At 45.3% G+C, this 18,121-nt stretch overlaps 1 protein-coding gene across 1 annotated transcript in view; it reads right to left on the bottom strand.

Moving 5' to 3' along the window:
* The window catches only part of LOC126534143 (tabkunin 2-like), a 107,901-nt gene that overhangs the window by 75,904 nt on the left and 13,876 nt on the right, over positions 1-18,121 (bottom strand). The window lies entirely within an intron of this gene.

The raw sequence follows: 18,121 nt of genomic DNA, 5'->3' as shown, positions 1-18,121 counted from the left end.
CATACATATTGCGTGACAATCGTAGTGACACTTCAGTAATTCAATCGGGGTGATGCTGCCACTTTCATGCCATTGTCGTACTGCGTCTTCATCAATCAGCGACTACCACACATATATTGCCACACCGTCACCGCAATATCGTCGCAGTCATGTCGTCCATATGATTAATTTAGTTATCCGGTTGCCTTCACGTCACCATCGTCATATACTCGGTCGTCATACCATTACGCTCATGTCCTCGACATCACGCTGTACTGTTATACCGCCGTTATCAATTAAGAATAGTTATCTCATTGTTGTCATGTGGTTATCATGATACCAGTTTTGTCGTTCGAATGACATAATTCTTTCCTCGTCAGTAAATCGTAGTCAATGCGGCGGCATCATACTGTTATCTTCGTCATGTCGGCATGGTCACGAGCAACATTCCCAAGCGAGTGTCATACCAAAGTAGGATGATACCGCAGCAGTATTTCCCGTATAGTCGAATCAATGGAAGACTCAGACTGACCATTACAGATGTTAATAAATGCCACGTCTGAAAAGATGTGGCACCAGATTGCTGAAATGCTAGTCGCATTGCCATCGACAGACATGGTGAGGTGAGTTCTGCCTTAATCTTTGTCTTTCAGATCGCTAAACCTGAGGAGCACTTTAGTACACTACTGTATTGAAAAGGGCCCAGGGAACGATGAAAAAAGGTTTATGTGTTCGCCATGAGAGTGATATTTAGGGCGCCCGCTGCAGAAGATGTCCTCCTTGGCACCACCCTATAACTCTCCTAAGTACGCTATGTAATTATTTTTTATATTCTTATATTGAAGGCGATAAATGCGCCTGCTGTTTAACGCTCTTTTCCCTGTACCGCGTTTTGTTCATAAAATTATCGAAGCTATGCAACAGTTATGAAGAGCCATCCTCCATGAGTACCTAAGTCAATGCGAAACATTTTGCCCCTGGACGAGGTGTAAAGATAAAGCGACCTCACATCTTCCCGGTGAAACGCTCTCTCGATGACTACAACATTACCGGGCCACGACACCTTGACGAATTAGGAGCGGAACCAGAGGTGCTCGTAGACTCTACATGCCGTAACGAATTAGTCTTCAATGGAGTGCTTCTGGAAGTATCGGTCTGCAGCGCGTAAGTGCCTTTGCTCCAATAGGTAACGCTTCTTTTCGGCGACCTGTTTCGGTGGCTCTCCACTTGTTGTGAAACTGTTCTTCGGCCATGTTCTTCGGCTCCGGTTCGCGTTGCATGGCCAAGCGTTGCTCCCGGTCACGCATGTCTCATCCGCCTTTCTCGTTTCCTCCTGCTTCGCCGCTTCGGCACGCATCGCATAGCTCTGTCGTCTCGTCGGCGCAGTCGCACTGCTACGCTGTACTACCACTTCATACTTGGGAGCGTCCCTTATTGTACTTGCAAGTAGAAGCCTAGGCACTGCATAGGCACTGGGCACTGCGCAAACCGAGCTCCGTCCATTTTCGAAGCGCTGATCCATACTTGTGAGTGCAGCAAGAAGGTAACAAACCAGTAGTGGCGTGGGATCTGGCACATGGAGGTGCGGGCGCCTAGGTGACAAACACTGCGACGCCGGACGGCCTCGCATTGAACATTAACTCTGACTAGGCAAGAAACGATTCGCCTTTAAATCATATTACTAGGCTGTGCGCACTCGCTACCACATACGCGCGATATGGGATGCGCTGCTGGCTCGAGTCTCAGTGGTTCGATCAGCGCATCGAAAGAAATGAAAGTAATCCAGCCGCATCCAAAAATGAGACATACCGTGCCTGAAATCTGACGCCTCGAGCGAGCAAGACGGAAGCACGAAAAACGTCGCCCTTAAAGTCATGACAGCTCGCGAATGTTAAAACATTGGTTGCTTCTATACTCTCGTGCAACTAGAAGTTGGTGAGAACATTTCACTATGTCCTGGCGTGCCACCCGATATTTCATCACGTGTGCCTTCTCTTGGTTTTTATTTCAATTTAAAGAGGTGTGAATTATCAAAAAGAAACAGGTGCCTCAAAGTTCTGTTGTCATAACCGCAATCATACATGAACACTATATGTGAAAGCTTTCATTTCCGAGAACATGAAAAGTCTCGGCCTGGCCTTTATTTTGAAATGCACAACTGTCATATTTTATTTGGAGCTTCTTGAGACTCACATATGGGCTACGTAATGGATTACATGGTGAATTTTGTGGCAGCAAAACGAAAATTGGTCGAAAATTGTTCCTGCGAAGTCAATAGCTGAAAGTAAAAGAAATAATTTTTTCAGTTGTTTTATTGGCGCCAATGTTGCTTAAAGTACAGGAACAAAAGCACTCTTACATTAGTAGCTTGGCGCAATATTTATCATTGTTTTGGAGGAACATGGATAGTAAGAAAAAAATTTCATTTGTGATGATAGAACTAAATTTTGCACTTGCTTGAAAACTCTTCGTCGTCATGCAACAACATGCATTTCATAAGCTAAGAGCGAAGCCTTAAATATCATGAGAATTCCTATATGTAATATATCGCGGACGCTATATTCATTATTAGGATTGCTATAAGCTGCAGAATCCTCAGTCAACCTCGGTTAAGTGATTACATTACTATTCGAAGACGGGCCTATCTACAGTAATATAAGGCTTCCTTATTACTAAATATATTACATCGTGCCGATTTTCCATTTCGTACCGAAACCATGCACGTAAAATTCGGTTGGGATATCTCACTTAGAAACGCCGTAATCGTCGGTTAAAATTGTGCTGTTGCTCCGCCCCCCATCGAGCGCCGCGCGCTGCTGCTGACGCTGACGATGCGAGCGCAGACCGGAAACCACGCCGTAGTGACGACAGCACTGGTGTTCCGCTCCTTCGCAGTCTCCGCGACCATGCCTGACCGCGCTTGTTTCTGCGTGTGTGCCGTCATAATCTGCCTCGCTCGAGCCTGCATTCCTTTGTTGGTGTGTATGAGGACTGGTAGTTGACCTGCGCAGCATCAATTGAAGTGGTGGGCCGATCATGCCGGCGTTCTGTGCAGCCTTTGGTTGCACGAACACCAGCGGCCGTGACGATGTTCTATTACTCCCCGCAAGACAAGAAGCTTGTAGCTAAGTGGGAGGCTGCTGCGAATCGAAAGAATTTCAAGCGCTCAAGAACAACAGTGCTGTGCTCTAACCACTTCCGTGCCGACGATTACTACCAGAGTTTATCAATAAGGCGTGAATGAGTGAGAGTACGAGTTTCTGCTAGCAGGCTTTCTAAACGCAGCACGAAAAGGTCGGGGCAACGAACGCACAAAGGCGAGACGGGTGAGGGCGGACGGATGGTAACTGGTCTTGGAAGACCTTATGAAAACACGAACTCGCCCAAAGCTGGATTTTGATTTATTGCTTGCTCCTACGTGTTAACATGCTGAACGGAATGTACAAGTTCATCTCCCACCCATGACGCAGGTTTGGTCGCAAACCGCCGTTAATTTTCTATTCGCACTTGTGTTGTGAAACAGCCAACATGCAGCTACCATAATGCAGTGCAAGTGTAACGTTTTCGTGTGTTTGAAAGCCGGCGCACGCCAGGACGCTGCGCTCTCCTTCGCGCACAGAAAGAAAGCGGCTTTCTCACGTAGCCGACGGAATTCGCCGCCTTTACTGCTCCGGTTACGATTAGCGTGCGGATGGCGCGCTGATGAAGGCCACTACACGTGCTACAAGAGCCGGAAAACTTTTCCCGCATGTAAACCATCTCTGTAGATTGCCGACAGCTTTGAGGCAGCGTACAAATACCGATGATTGCATCCCTCCTTACGTTCCAAAAGGAGGCATGCAGGAACATAACAGTACAGTTGTTTGCCCGGAAACGAACTCACTGGATCAGTGAATACAGCTTTGCAAAAAACATACTCACCGAAGAACATTTCTAAGACGAGGAGATGCTAACACTTCGCTTTCGTTCGCGTCGAAAGTACTGCTTGCTACTAGCATCTTTTGCTTCTTGCAGAGGCCCGCTACATTTACATGTAGGGAGCAACGCCGCAGTCCTCAGAGAAACGCAAGCTCTCAAAATTTACCATTAACGTCTCACCAAACCACAGCGCCAAACCATCTTGCACCATGCTTCATGTGTCGCTGCAGCGGCCTGTCCGGACGAACACCAATGTTGATGTCACGAGGCGCCCGACCAATCACAATCGGAAACGAGGCGCGCGAGCTGCGCGAGTCTGCTGCTGCACTTTTCGTCGAAATAAAACCTGTTTGCAGCAACTGCGGACGGTGGACATACAACTACGTCCGGGACTTCTTGACGGGTAGAACGGCGACCATAGGCCTGGGGAATCTTAAGGACCAAGAAGTCCAAAATACCGCAGAAAGGAACCCCCCAGGGGTCGGTAATCTCCCCGTTGCTCTTCAATATAGCGATGAGGGCATTGCCGAAGCTCTTGGATAACATCAGGGGTATCCGTCACGCAATGTATGCAGACGACCTGACCATGTGGGCATGCACGGGATCGGCGGGCGAACAACAAGACGCCCTGCAGGAAGCTTTCGACAGGACCGAGCATTATCTACACCGCTGCTGGCTTTCACGCGCGCCGGTAAAGTCGGAGCTCCTGATCCTCAAAAAGAGGACAAGAAGACGGCCGCCGCAGGTGACAATGACCCAACATTGACATTAAATGAAGTCAAGATACCCAAGGTGGACGCACTCTGTATTCTGGGCCTCACTTTCCAGAAGGACGGTGCCGGTCTCGCCGCCATTAAGAAACTGCAAGCGACAGTTACCCAAGTGCGAAGAGCGACAAACAAAAAGCACGGCCTGAAAGAGCAGGACACCATCAGATTATTACAAGCCCTGATAATTAGCAGAGTCACTTACGGCACCTCGTTCCTGGGTCTCAAGAACAGCGAGAGAGACAAGTTGAACACCCTAATACGAAAGACCTACAAGCTGGCACTGGGGCTTCCACCGACGACGTCGATGGAGAAGCTACACAGCTTGGGCATCCACAATACTTAGGAGGAACTAGTAGAGGCCCAAAAGACGAGCCAGATAGAGCGACTCAAGCTCAACAGCACGGGTAATGACACGCTAATAAGACTGGGCTACCCAGTCGATTATGAGTCCCCAAAACAGCGGGTTCCTCTACCCCTGAGGGAGAAGGTCCCGGTGGCCAGCATCCCGAGAAACATGCACCCTGAATACCACAGAGAAAGGAGGCGAGAGAGAGTGAAAGCTCTACGTAAGGCCTACGAAGGACCAAAACAAGGATAAGTCCGATACACCGATGCGGCAAAGTACAAGAACAGAGCGGCCCACGCTATCAGCGTGATCAACGGCCAAGGACAAGAGGTTGCAGCGGCCTCGGTATGCACTCCAGACATTTTTTTCATTTCATTTCATTTATTTACCTTAAAGACCCCACTAGGGGCTATTACATAAGGGGTGGGTGTACATAAAAAATATAACACTCAAATTTGTGACAACAGGTACTCAGTCACATTGGTAGAAAAAGATGATGAACAGGTGAGAACGACGATATTGCAAGGAAGGCCGTTCCAGTCTTTGGCTGCACGAGGAAAAAAAGATGCTGAAAAATTAACAGTTCTCGTACGTGTACGGGAAACTTGCAGTTGGTGACCAGTGTGAGGGGATATGTATGCGGGTGGTGTTATCTAAGGGGCACTGTTAAGTGATGAATGGTAAAGCTTATAGAATAGGCAAAGTGTTGCTATGCGTCGGCGGAGGGATAAAGCTTGCAGCCCAGATTCCGCTTTGAGGGCGGTAACACTGATTTCGTGAGAATAAGATGAGTAAATGAATCTGGCGGCACGATTTTGTACCGCTTCAAGGTCATCTACGACGCATGCTTGATGTGGGGACCATATGGGTGACGCATACTCTAGTTTTGAACGGATGAGTGACTTATAGGCTAGTAATTTAACGTGTTGGGGAGCGTTACGAAGGTGACGTTTCAGAAAACCGAGAGTTCTATTTGCCGATGATATGATGTTTGTAGTATGTGCATGCCATGAGAGATCATTGGACAAAGTAACGCCTAAGTATGTAAATGATGTTATTGCTTGTATAGGTTCGTTAGCAATTATATACGGGAATGTAACGGGGTGCTTTTGGCGAGTATTGGAAAGAAGTTTACATTTAGTCGGACTAAGGGTCGTTAGTCAGCGGTCGCACCATTCCTGGACACGGTCTAGATCATGCTGAAGTTTTGCTGCGTCGCAATGATTAGAAACTGATCGGCGATAAACGGCAATAGCCCTGGCGGCCACTATGGGCCAGCGAGAGAAAGATCTAGTCACAATCATCACCGACTCAAGAACAGCATGTAGAAATTACCAAAAGGGCCGCATTTCCTAACAAGCCCTGAGCATGCTCGAAAAACGAGGCAATTGTCCAGAAGTGTACATTGTCTGGGCCCCGGGACAATTGTCTGAGCCCCGGCCAATGTCTGGGCCCCGGCCAGTGACGACCCGCTATTTTATAGCATACGCTAGAGTAAAACTGTCTAAAGGGTGAAGGGCGTTGACGTTCCCATGCCGAGGATGACTGCCGAGTGACAATGCTTTATGACCCACGGCCATGCCGTCCAGTCAGGGAGAAGAGGGACACGGATCCCCCGGAAATTCAATGCAATGGCTCAGCACAACCACCCCAGGCGCCTGAAACCCCGCAGCTTGAATTATTTAAAAGAAAAAGAGTACGACGATGTTAGGCAAACAAGGAACCGTGCTTCCGGAGCCTGCTCCATTCTTCATATTGTCTCTGACTTATTTCTAGATTGTTCCTTGTCGCCGTGAAAAACCACGAATCTCAACTCGAAATACAGCTTTAGAAACATCTGTTCTTGCAGCCGCTATTGTAACGGAGATGGTCAGATAAAGTTTGTCCCACGTAAATTGTCATTCTTCTGTTTAAGTCATTTTGCCTTATCGTATAGGTTTAAACAAAGAATTTGATCGTTCACTTGAAGCGACAGCTCTGGGAAGTGCAGTCAGCCCCCCCCCCCCCCCGCCCCTGCTGGTTTATAATGATGTGATAACAAAACCAACCTGAAATTTGTACTTACAGAAATGTATTACTCTCTTGGCATGTCTAATATATGATGGCACCTCGTCAACTTTTGCGTACTCTTTGAGCACACGCTTCAGCTGGGAAAATGGATTGAAGATTAGTCAGCTTCATTTGCATTTGCAAATTGGTGTTCAAAGCTAGTCCTAAATATTTTCACGAAATGAGCAGCCATTCAAACCCACTTTGTTTTAGGCTATATTTTAGGCTATAGGAAAACATAAAACTTGTTATTAACAAATTAAGCAATCACTAAAACTCTCAGCGTCGCATACTAAGTTCACGTAATACGTTATATAAACGAATCACCTACCGTCATAATTTACTTTGGCCTTGAACGAAGCGCTAGACACCAGTAGTGCATGAAGCAAAAGCTTATGAAATTCACACGTAACGGGGCGTCAATGTGTGGTCCATTAAAGGACACCCAACATGCGCCACATCATATAGCTACATAGTAAAAGTTAAACTTTCTTCGGTTAATGGGAACCAGAATATTGAAAACCCCTGTATGCGCTCTAGTTCACACCACAGACTCGATGTATGTTAACGTTAAGCCTAACAATTTTTCCGCATCGCTTGTTGAGCTGTATGTGGTTTTGTCTCAACTATTTTTTCAGCCACGCTGTATATGGCTCAAATCCGTGGTTTCGTAGCGTCAACGAGCAGAAATTCGCATCATCTGCAATGGCTCGGGCGTCGTCGCCTTCTTCGTTGGCGACCATCGGCACAACCGCTCGAGCGCGCTCGTGCCACTGCTGGCGCGTTCGTCGTCGTCTTCTTTCACAGCTGGCTCCATTGTGCAAAAAACTATCATCAGCAATGTCTAGGCCGCGTGTTGTCAGGACTGCAGAAAAACAGCGAGTGTATGAAGAGCGATGGATGGAGCAGCGACGCGAGGGTGATCGTCGACGGCGTGCACATGCTAATGCGGTGGTTGACGAGCGTGCCCGGGACATGGCACGTAAGCGACCAGCGAGAACCAAAGGAGCATGCCGACAGTCAAAGAATGGCGCCAATTGCCTTCGCTTCAAGGCTTCAGTGTGGATGAGTTACAGGGCACGGACGCCAGGTTTCAAAGGGACTTTCTTGGTTATCTTTTCGGCTCTACCTGCAACGCCTGTAATAATGTACACTTCGATAGGCACATCACTATGATCGCTGACGTGAGGGTCCACGAGAAGCGGCAGCTTGCGTTGAACGTGTTAACGCGGTGCTACCCCTGCGAGTTTTTGTCGGACATTCGCGTGTCTGGTGCGGGTAGAGAGGCTCTGTTAAAGGTTGCGGTTACACGTTCTTTGACGACAAACGGTTATGTGTGGGCGCATGTACCGGCGCAGCTTCCAAAGCTTGCTGCCGATCGAATCAGCTTCGCAGGTGAACCACCTTCACTACGCGGAAACGCTCATGCATTTTATTTGTTCATCTCAAATTTTCTGCCGCTTAACTTAGTGCCGGTCGAATGCAGCGATTCTGTAATTCCTACCGTAAGTGTTCCAACCAATTTTGATTCTTCTTTTGATTTTTTTCTCATTATCAGGGTCCCCAAGGACAAACTACCATGCATAAAGTTATTTTCACCCAGATTGTAAAGCCGGACGGCGAATTACAAATTACGTTTATCTTGCAGCACAATAAAGCGTTACGTTTCTTTTCTGCTGTGCATCCTTAAGTGATAATCTTAATGTTTGCTGGCTAAGGCCCTCAAGCATTGGCTGCAAACCATGGGCCCGTTGTTGTACACGAGAACGTAATCTGGAATCCGTTGGTTGCTTAGATATTCGCCATTGATTCTCGCTCCTAATGCTTCCCAGTCTAACCGCTCGAATATTTTTTTCTAAGCGTGCGCTGAAAACATTAAATTGAATGTTTCACTGAGGCTGTCGCCTTTGATGATCAGCATTACAATGCTTTTTATTTGGGGTATCAAGGTCGCTGTGAAATTATTAGAGATGTTTTGCAGATATTTACATACCTTCCACAATTGATTGTATCACTACTCATTCGCATGACTCTTCGTATTCTATCAAAGCCATATAAAAAGTTGGTTGTACGCCACAGAGTTCTCAAGCACCCGATTGATTCTAATCATATGATTTATATTCGAGTGCCCGTTGCTAAATAAACCTGTTCTGTGGGTTGGCTTAAACCAAGGTTTGCCTTTATTTTATTCAACATTACCATTGTTAATAACTGACATGTTAATGAAAGCAAGTTATTTTGGTTCTAATGCAGTTTTCTTTAATATGACTTCCCTTTTCTCTTAGCATACAGTTGGAAATTTGCTACCCTCTGGTACACTCGGACTAATGAGGCATTGCATACAAAGGGGCCCACCCTTTCAAGCATAATATGCACCCATTCTTCAATAAATCATCTGTTATTCCTACTTCGCATGCCCCTTTTGCTCGCCACTTCTGTCGCAAACCCCTACACATAGATACACATGAAGCTTCTGCATCGTGTTCGTCACTGCTTCCCATAAAGGTTGCGAGGTTGCTCTGGTGTTGCGAGGTTGCGAGGTTGCGAGGTGAAATTACAGTGGTGGCCAGCGCAGATCTACAGATCTTAAACAACATCGACCGGCGTCGCAGGTCTGACGGTCGCCTTGGTCAGATGTTATTGAAATGCTGGGTGGCAGGACCAGGGATATGTTCACGAATTATGATGGAGTTAGGGAAATACTACAGCAGGAATGTTGGTTCTTGTTTGATTGAGTAAGTGTTTTGTTTATGGTTCGTGGATCCTGCTAATTTGGATCCGCCTGGTCTAGCTTAGTCTCATTGAATCTCGGCTGTTTTCTTTTTGCTGCCCAGTTTGAGGCGCAACTGCACGCTTGTAATTGCAGCCACTTCGACGACGTTTGGAACATGTTACCTTCAGCATTAAAACACTCTGCACCACGCCAAATCAGGTGGACGCGGTGATGCTTGCGCATTACAGATGGGGATGCATGATCGTAGGAAATTTCTAGGTACAATTTGAGTGATCAACATTGCAACTGTACACAGTATTCTGGATGCGTTTCACACAACCGTATACTCACCTTTGCATGCTTTTTTACAGTCAGCGCAAGATACAAATCTGTTTTCGTTTCCACGGCACAAGTTGTAACGAAATGGAGTGCACGCTCCTAAGTCCTTGTCGTAGTACCACCGCTGCAGCGGATTCCATACCGGTTTCCCTTGGCCGCAGCGTCCGGGTTCACGTGGCAAATAGCAGAAATCTGGACGCATGTCATCTGAAACGCATAATATATATATATATATATATATATATATATATATATATAAATATATATATATATATATATATATATATATATATATATATATATATATATATATATATATATATTTCTATATAATGCGTTTTGCTGTAAGAAAATATTCCCGCTATGAATATAGAAATTTTCACTAAAATTTTAAATTTACTTACAGGCCTGAAGAAACAGCCATCACAACATTACATGCCTAATGTTTAACTGACTAAGGTCAAGAAATTAAACTGATGACTTTGGCGTGCTGAGACCATGCATCTTGTTATGAAGCATGCGGTAGTAGGCGACTTCGTCTGAATTATAACCGTCTGGGTTTGTTTACAGGTCACATAACTCTATGTACATGAACATTTTTACCCTTATCTACGTTTAGAACACTGGTGCCTCAACAGCGATTGAATCTGTGACCTCACGTTTAACAGCACAATGTCATAGCCACTTAGCTACCTTGCAATAAGATGGCTCTGCATTCTTAGCGTGTTGGCTAGAGCATAAAGTTTGGTCTCAAGCAAATTCCAGTTATTTCTTCAAAGGAAGAAGGCACATCAGTAGAAACGGCAACTTAATATATTTTCCCTCATTCACTCTGACAAGATAGGCAAACGCCCCTAACAAACTGGTCGTCTTGCTCATGCTGTGTAAGAATATATTGGGAAAAACTGAGTCTTCTCTTTTGTACAGGTGTACCGTATCAGTGATTGGCGCAATTGGTGAACACATCAGTGATAGGTGTGCTACGTGGCTTATCACCCTAAAGGTTTCGAAGTGGAAAATAGTTTCTTTTTCTCGAAAAACACTTAACAGTCAATTTCCTTATTCTTTCATTCTAACATAGTTGACAACACCCCAGAATATAAGTACTTAGGAGCGCTCCTTACACAGAATCTTTCATGTACTAATCGCATCACCTCCATTTCGGCTAACGCCTGCAGATCATTAGCATACTGCGGAGCAACTTCAGAGCTGGCCTTCACCACTAAGAAAGCTAGCTTACACAACTATTGCACGGCCACAAATTGAGTACGCCACTTGTATATGGGCTCCTCATCAAAAATACCTCATCGAACTCCTGGAGAGCATCCAGAATAGAGCGAGCCCTTTCATATAAAAGAACTACAGAAATCAGTGAAATGTAACCCGAATAAGAGTAGATATTTGATTGCAAGCAAGAAATACCAGCCGGTATATTTCCCTTCTATTATTATTTCATAGATATATTCACACAGTTGGCCTAGCTTTATCAAACTTGAAAAACAGTTATTGCAGCTCAGAACAATTAGTTCAGCTAGACCCGAATTTATGGAAATACACACCCTTTTAATTCTTCAGCTTTGCCCCGTGTGGTCCGGTTATGGAACGCTCTACCAGATAACATTGCTTGGCATTCCAAACAAAGTGCATTTCGCCATGTTGTAATCGATCAATATGCCGTTTCAACTGCCTAACACATCTTGCCTTCTAATTTCTTTCATTTATTTTTCTACAAGCTAATAAAAGAATTGCGGTGATCTCAATATTTTACTTTACCTATTGCTGCATATATGCAAAGGCATTTATAACTTTATTATGGTTTTAAATTATTCTGTTTACTTTTATTGTTATTGCTTTTCATATTACATTTGCTAAGGTTGTATGAATTTTCCATGTTGCGTGAATATTTCTTCCATTGTAAGGATGTAGTTTTTTCCCAATTCCAACGAATATGTTGCCGTATACCACCCCTTACACAATGCCTTTCGAAGGTCTGTAAGGTACTTATAAATAAATAAGTAAATAAATAAACAAAACATATATCAGTTTATAGCGTAGTGAACGAGGTAATCCAATTGGCCTACGCCGTATGTCGGCACATATTCCACAAGGACCTTTCAATCCACAGTCCGGTTTGATTTGGCGACATGAGTATTAGCCCACCGTGTCATAAAACTCCCCCCACTCTGGCGTCCAGTACTTTTCTAAAGAGTCTATTGATTGCTCTTCTGTGGTGTGTACAAAGCGACTTTCGCTCTAACACTAATTTAGCTTGTTTCACTGACACCGCACAATGACTCCTCTGAGCATCAATTTATGGGTGAATGTGTTGGGAGTAACTGCTACAAGCTTTGAGAGCCTGGCAATCCAGATCCTTTTGGGTGTCAATCTAGATGACCAGGGGGGAGTGCTAGAAGTCGTAAAAGCCAGCAAGATCCACGGCAGTATGAGAAGTTTATGGAGAGATAAATAAAGCTAATTTTCCATCTACTGAGAGGTAAATGCAACAGAAAAAAGTAAGGAAGATGGCACACAAGTGTTTACAGCGAAAACAAGCATATCAATTGATCATAGATGTAATGCTTCGACAATAGCTAGTGAAGCTTCCATAAAGTGGACACTATCGAAAATAGACAGAACAGCTTTACATAATTTTAAACGAAATTGGTTTCGTGCGCAATGCCGCAAACATACAATCTGTTGATTTGAACTTGAAAACCAGCGTCTACCACCCCGTAAATGTGAAACATAAAGCGGGCGAGATGCCTGTTGCTCTCTAAATGGTCGTAACGAATTGCGTCATAACTGAAAGGCATCGAAGACAAAGAAAAATGACAGCCATTCCACTCTGTAATGGTGGAATGGCAGCTAAAGCGAACGACAGTGAAGGCTCTCAAAAGAAAAGAAAAGTGCTTTCACTGCCATTCCATCTTCACAATGTGGAATGGTTGCCCGGGCCCGCGATTGTCGTTTTCGTTCAGCATCGCGGGAATATTGTTCTTCGGCGGTCGTTTCGTGCCGGCGCCGTTTACATTCTCGTTGCTGTTCCCTCCGGTGCTCCTCGTACACATGTTGTTCTTTGGGTGTACAAGTTATACGTGTCCGTCCAGTTGATAACGCAGCTGTTGCTAGCTCCGATACCTCTCCTGCCTATTTACTGCGATAAGCTTGACGTCCTGCTATTGTTCACGGTGAGTGTTCTGATCTGCTCGGCATTTTGACATTTATGCTAGCGCACTGAGTTCGTACGTGACCACACACAAAGGAAGCAATGAAACACATTAAAGCCATTGTGTGAAGGTTTGTTAGAAATGAAGTCCGTTTCTGTAGCCGGGCACCGAAAGAACTATGGCAGGTTAGTCATATACAGCTTCCGCTGTAAATATTGAATAATTCCAAGACACTGAGTGATAAATTAGGGTTTGATTGATAAAAGAAAGATAATTTTTTTCAAGAACTATCATTTATAAACACTACAATAAATTTACTCAAATATCAAAACAAATGTCGTTTATATAAACAGTTTACATTACTAATAAAATACGATAGTTTACATTACTATCGCAGGAGACGAAAGATCTGATCAAGAAACGCCAATGTGTGAAAGCCTCTAACCTTACAGCTAGAATAGAACTGGCAGAACTTTCGAAGTTAATCAACAAGCGTAAGACAGCTGACATAAGGAAGTATAATATGGATAGAATTGAACAAGCTCTCATGAACGGAGGAAGCCTAAAAGCAGTGAAGAAGAAACTAGGAATTGGCAAGAATCAGATGTAAGGGTTTAAGAGACAACGCCGGCAATATCATTACTAATATGGATGAGATAGTTCAAGTGGCTGAGGAGTTCTATAGAGATTTATACAGTACAAGTGGCACCCACAATGATAATGGAAGAGAGAATAGTCTAGAGGAATTCGAAATACCATCAGAAGAATAAGAATGGGCTGGGGTGCGTTTGGCAGGCATTCTCAGATCATGAACAGCAGGTTGCCATTATCCTCAAGAGAAAAGTTTATAACAGCTGTGTTTTACCAGTACTCACGTACGGGGCAGAAACCTGGAGGCTTACGAAAAGGCTTCTACTTAAATTGAGGACCACGCGACGAGCTATGGAAAGAAGAATGATAGGTGTAACATTAAGGGATAAGAAAAGAGAAGATTGGGTGAGGGAACAAACGCGAGTTAATGACATCTTTGTTGAAGTCAAGAAAAAGAAATGGGCATGGGCAGGACATGTAATGAGGAGGAAAGATAACCGACGGTCATTAAGGGTTACGGACTTGATTCCGAAGGAAGGGAAGCGTAGCATGGGGCGACAGAAAGTTAGGTGGGCAGATGAGATGATGAAGTTCGGAGGGTCAACATGGCCACAATTAGTACATGACCGGGGCAGTTGGATGAGTATGGGAGAGGCCTTTGCCCTGCAGTGGGCGTAACCAGGCTGATGATGATGATGATGATGATGATGATGATGATGATGATGACATAAACAGAAGTAATACTACGTATCATCATTGGTAAACTCCATAAAATGTGCTATGAAGGTTTACTAGTTATTTTTGCGCGAGTGATATTGAAGTTATGTAAACACAGTCAAGACCGCTGTGTGTGCGCTGCGCTGCTTCAACTAATAGGTTTGTGCTGGAATGCGTTGCTTAATCGGTATAAAATGCCGGAAAGCAATGACGAGCGCTTCCAAGAACGGCAATCTGTGGACACTTCAACATCATTGTATTTGTTAAGCAAAACAACAAGCCCTCTTACAATATTATGGACGCATCCGTCCATGCAAATAACAGATTCGTAATTATATGTTACATTGCAATAGTATAAAGGTAGCCTAAGTGCAAATTGCTGCAGACGAAAATACCCTAAATGCTGCGAATCATATTACAGCATGCTATACGTTCATGTTGCGGATTACACTGCACTTGTGAACGTAATTCAACACATGGCTGATACCCTGCAAAAAGGGAAGTTTTAAGCCTTTGCAGGCGGGAACCAACAACACATAAAAATCAGCGAGCAGTAATAATGTTTCCAAGGCTACTAACGCAAGCTGCGAGGGATATTCTTGGCCCAATGTCTAAATTAATTCCAGCGCGCATATGAAACCCCTTGTTGAAAGATGTGTGAAGGATGCTAGAATATTTTAGCTAATCACTAACGAAACGAAATGCTAGTTCTTCCGTAACCGAGAATAGATGTAAGCATGAAAGGGCCGCAGGCCTAGCAGATTGGTTGAAGAGGATACTACCCACAACCTTAACATGCGTGGAGCGCATGTCGACTTCCTCTTCAGCCACCGAGGTGAGCGGACACGGCTTCAGCGACCCTTTTGGGCCGCGGTATCAGGTCAACTGAAAAACCAGGTCAGGACTACCAAATGATTTTACCAACGCTGCCAACAGGTGCGTCCGTTCTGCATACGGTTTTTTTACATGGTGACGTTAAGGCGAGGCCTTACAGAGTGGAACATTTTCGAGACGCTCTTACACGGCTGTCTCTCATGCCGGAAGTGGTTGCGCTGGGTGCATATCAAATGAACCATCTGTGGGTGGTGACTTTCAAGGACGAAGAAGGGAAAAAGAGGATTATCGCTGCAGACGCGTTTGATGTCAAGGACCACCGCTGTGTGGTCGTCGACCCGTGTGACAGAGGCGTCCATATCAAGCTCTACTGGCTCCTTCACGGTGTACCTGACGACGACGTTCGCACTGCCTTGTCGCCTTTTGGAAAGGTGACTGAGATCACCAGGGACAGGTGGCGGGTACAATGATGCGTTGACAAAGGGTCAACCACCCGTACTGTCACTATTAAGCTGAAAGCAGGCGTCACCGCTGAAGACTTGCCCCACCAGCTGCGAGTGGCGGAAGATGTTGCGCTCGTGCACGTCCCTGGCAGAGCTCCCCTCTGCCTCCGATGCCGTGGCATCGGGCACATACGACGCGAGTGCCGTGTACCACGCTGTGGGCTTTGTCGTCGTTTCGGCCACGACGAGACCCAGTGCGTCCGAACCTATGCCACAGTGACAGGCCCGACATTGAAGGAAGATGTCACAGGTCACTTGATGGACGTGGTCGACGCAGTGGAAGTCTCAGGCGAAGGGAAAGAGACCCAGCCCTCGGTGTTAACTCCCCTGAAGAAGGCAACGACTGTTAATGAAGACGAGTCATCGGACGGCTGGAAAGACCCATTGTATGACGCGGTGGAATCAACTAACTCAACAGAGGTCGAGGTAAAAGAGACCAACGAAACGTGCACATCAACAGAAGTGACGACCGGCGAACAGCATGAGACTGATGACACCGTGATGGCAACGTCAAGTAGTGCACTTGCTAAGAGGCTTCACGAAGAGGCGGATGAGCAAGAGGAAAAGGATCAAGAGACTGGGAATGACGAGCCACCTCCGAAAGCTACCCCGGGACGCCGACCGGCGTTCCAGCCAAACGCCGTTCTACAACCCAGACGCCTCCGCGTTAGCGGAGGCATTCCTGGGTTAGAAAAATTGTTGTTGGGGTCTGGGGACTGGGGTTTGTGGGCAGGATGTGCGTCGGCCGTCGTCATTCGCCTATGAAGTCCAGAAAACCATGGTCCGCCTCCCTAGACCGTCGAGTCATCGTAGCAGATGTGAGACGGACGATGTGTGGTAATTGGTTTAGTTTCTCCTCCCGGTAAATGGCAGCTAATTTTTCGACTGGTCTTTGTGTCGCGACGTTGAACGTGCGTGGACTTAGCGGGCGTAGAAGGCAATGCCAAGTTAACCGTATTCTTATTGAAAATAATGTTGACTTATTGGCCATTCAAGAAACAAAAATTGCAACTGATGAATGCACGGAGCAAATGGTTAACGTTTTCCGCCCTAGATATACCGTAAGTGTATGTCATGCGGCGGGTAGGTCTGGGGGCTGCCTTATTCTTTTGCGTAGCAGTATTGCTGTAGTTGAAGCCGTCGTGTCACCCGAGGATGGTAGAATCGTCCTCTGCGATTTTACTTTTTCAGAGATGCCTTGGAGGACTTTATGTGTTTATGCTCCGAACGTAGCGCGGGAGCGGGAAGTCTTTTCTGGTGATATTCAGCAGTACTTGAATGGTGAAAGACATGTCATATTACTGGGTGATTTTAATTGTGTTTGCTTTCCAGAAGATAAATCTAAGTTGACTAGTGTTTGTGATAAAAGTGCGTTGCTTTTAAGTTCGATTGTAAGGCAACAAGAGCTTGAAGACATCGGTTATGTGTTGTCAAGCGGAAACCATACCATGTATACGCACTATCAAGGTCAGTGTCACGGCAGGCTAGACAGAATTTATGCTCCGTTACCCTTTGTACCGTTATTTTCAAGTTCTCAAGTGCTACATGTTAGTTTTAGCGATCATTGCCTCGTTATGTCAACCATAGGAAAGAAACAAAAACCATCGAAATTCAGCTGGGACTTATGAAAGCTAAATGATAAGCTTTTGCAAGACGACGTTTTTCAAAAGGCAGTTCAAGAAAAACTCGAAAATTTGCTCAGCATAACTACGTCAGCGTTCTTCATTGCAGAATGGGAACTCTTCAAAAGAGACGTTAAATTAGCCGCGATTGAAAGAGCATGCGCAGTCTATCAGAAAGAAAAAGAGCGTGAGAAGGAATTACACCTTAGGCTAAAATACATGCTCAGCGCAGAAAGCTCTTCGCCTGGCTTATTTTCGAAAGAAATCAAAGAAGTTAAGTCTGAACTTGAAGTCATGGATGAAGAAAAATACAGGGGTGCGGTATTAAGGGCAAGGGCGGAGAGTTTATGGATGGGGGAGACGCCGACCAAGCGAGCAATAAGTGACGAGAAGAAACACGCGGTTTCCAAAGAAATAACAGAAATAACTTATCAAGGGGAAGTCACTAGTGATGTTGGAATGATTGAGCACGCTTTTGAGTCTTATTATGAAAGTTTGATGGGGAAAAAGACATGTGATATCGAAAGGTATAGAACTGACTTCTTGCCATTAATGCCAACATTATCAGACGAG

Source organism: Dermacentor andersoni, chromosome 7 (genome assembly GCF_023375885.2).
Source record: "Dermacentor andersoni chromosome 7, qqDerAnde1_hic_scaffold, whole genome shotgun sequence".
In the NCBI taxonomy this organism is placed as follows: domain Eukaryota; kingdom Metazoa; phylum Arthropoda; class Arachnida; order Ixodida; family Ixodidae; genus Dermacentor; species Dermacentor andersoni.
The sequence above is the reverse complement of the archived record's forward strand: the minus strand, read 5'-3'. Positions and strand labels throughout refer to the sequence as shown.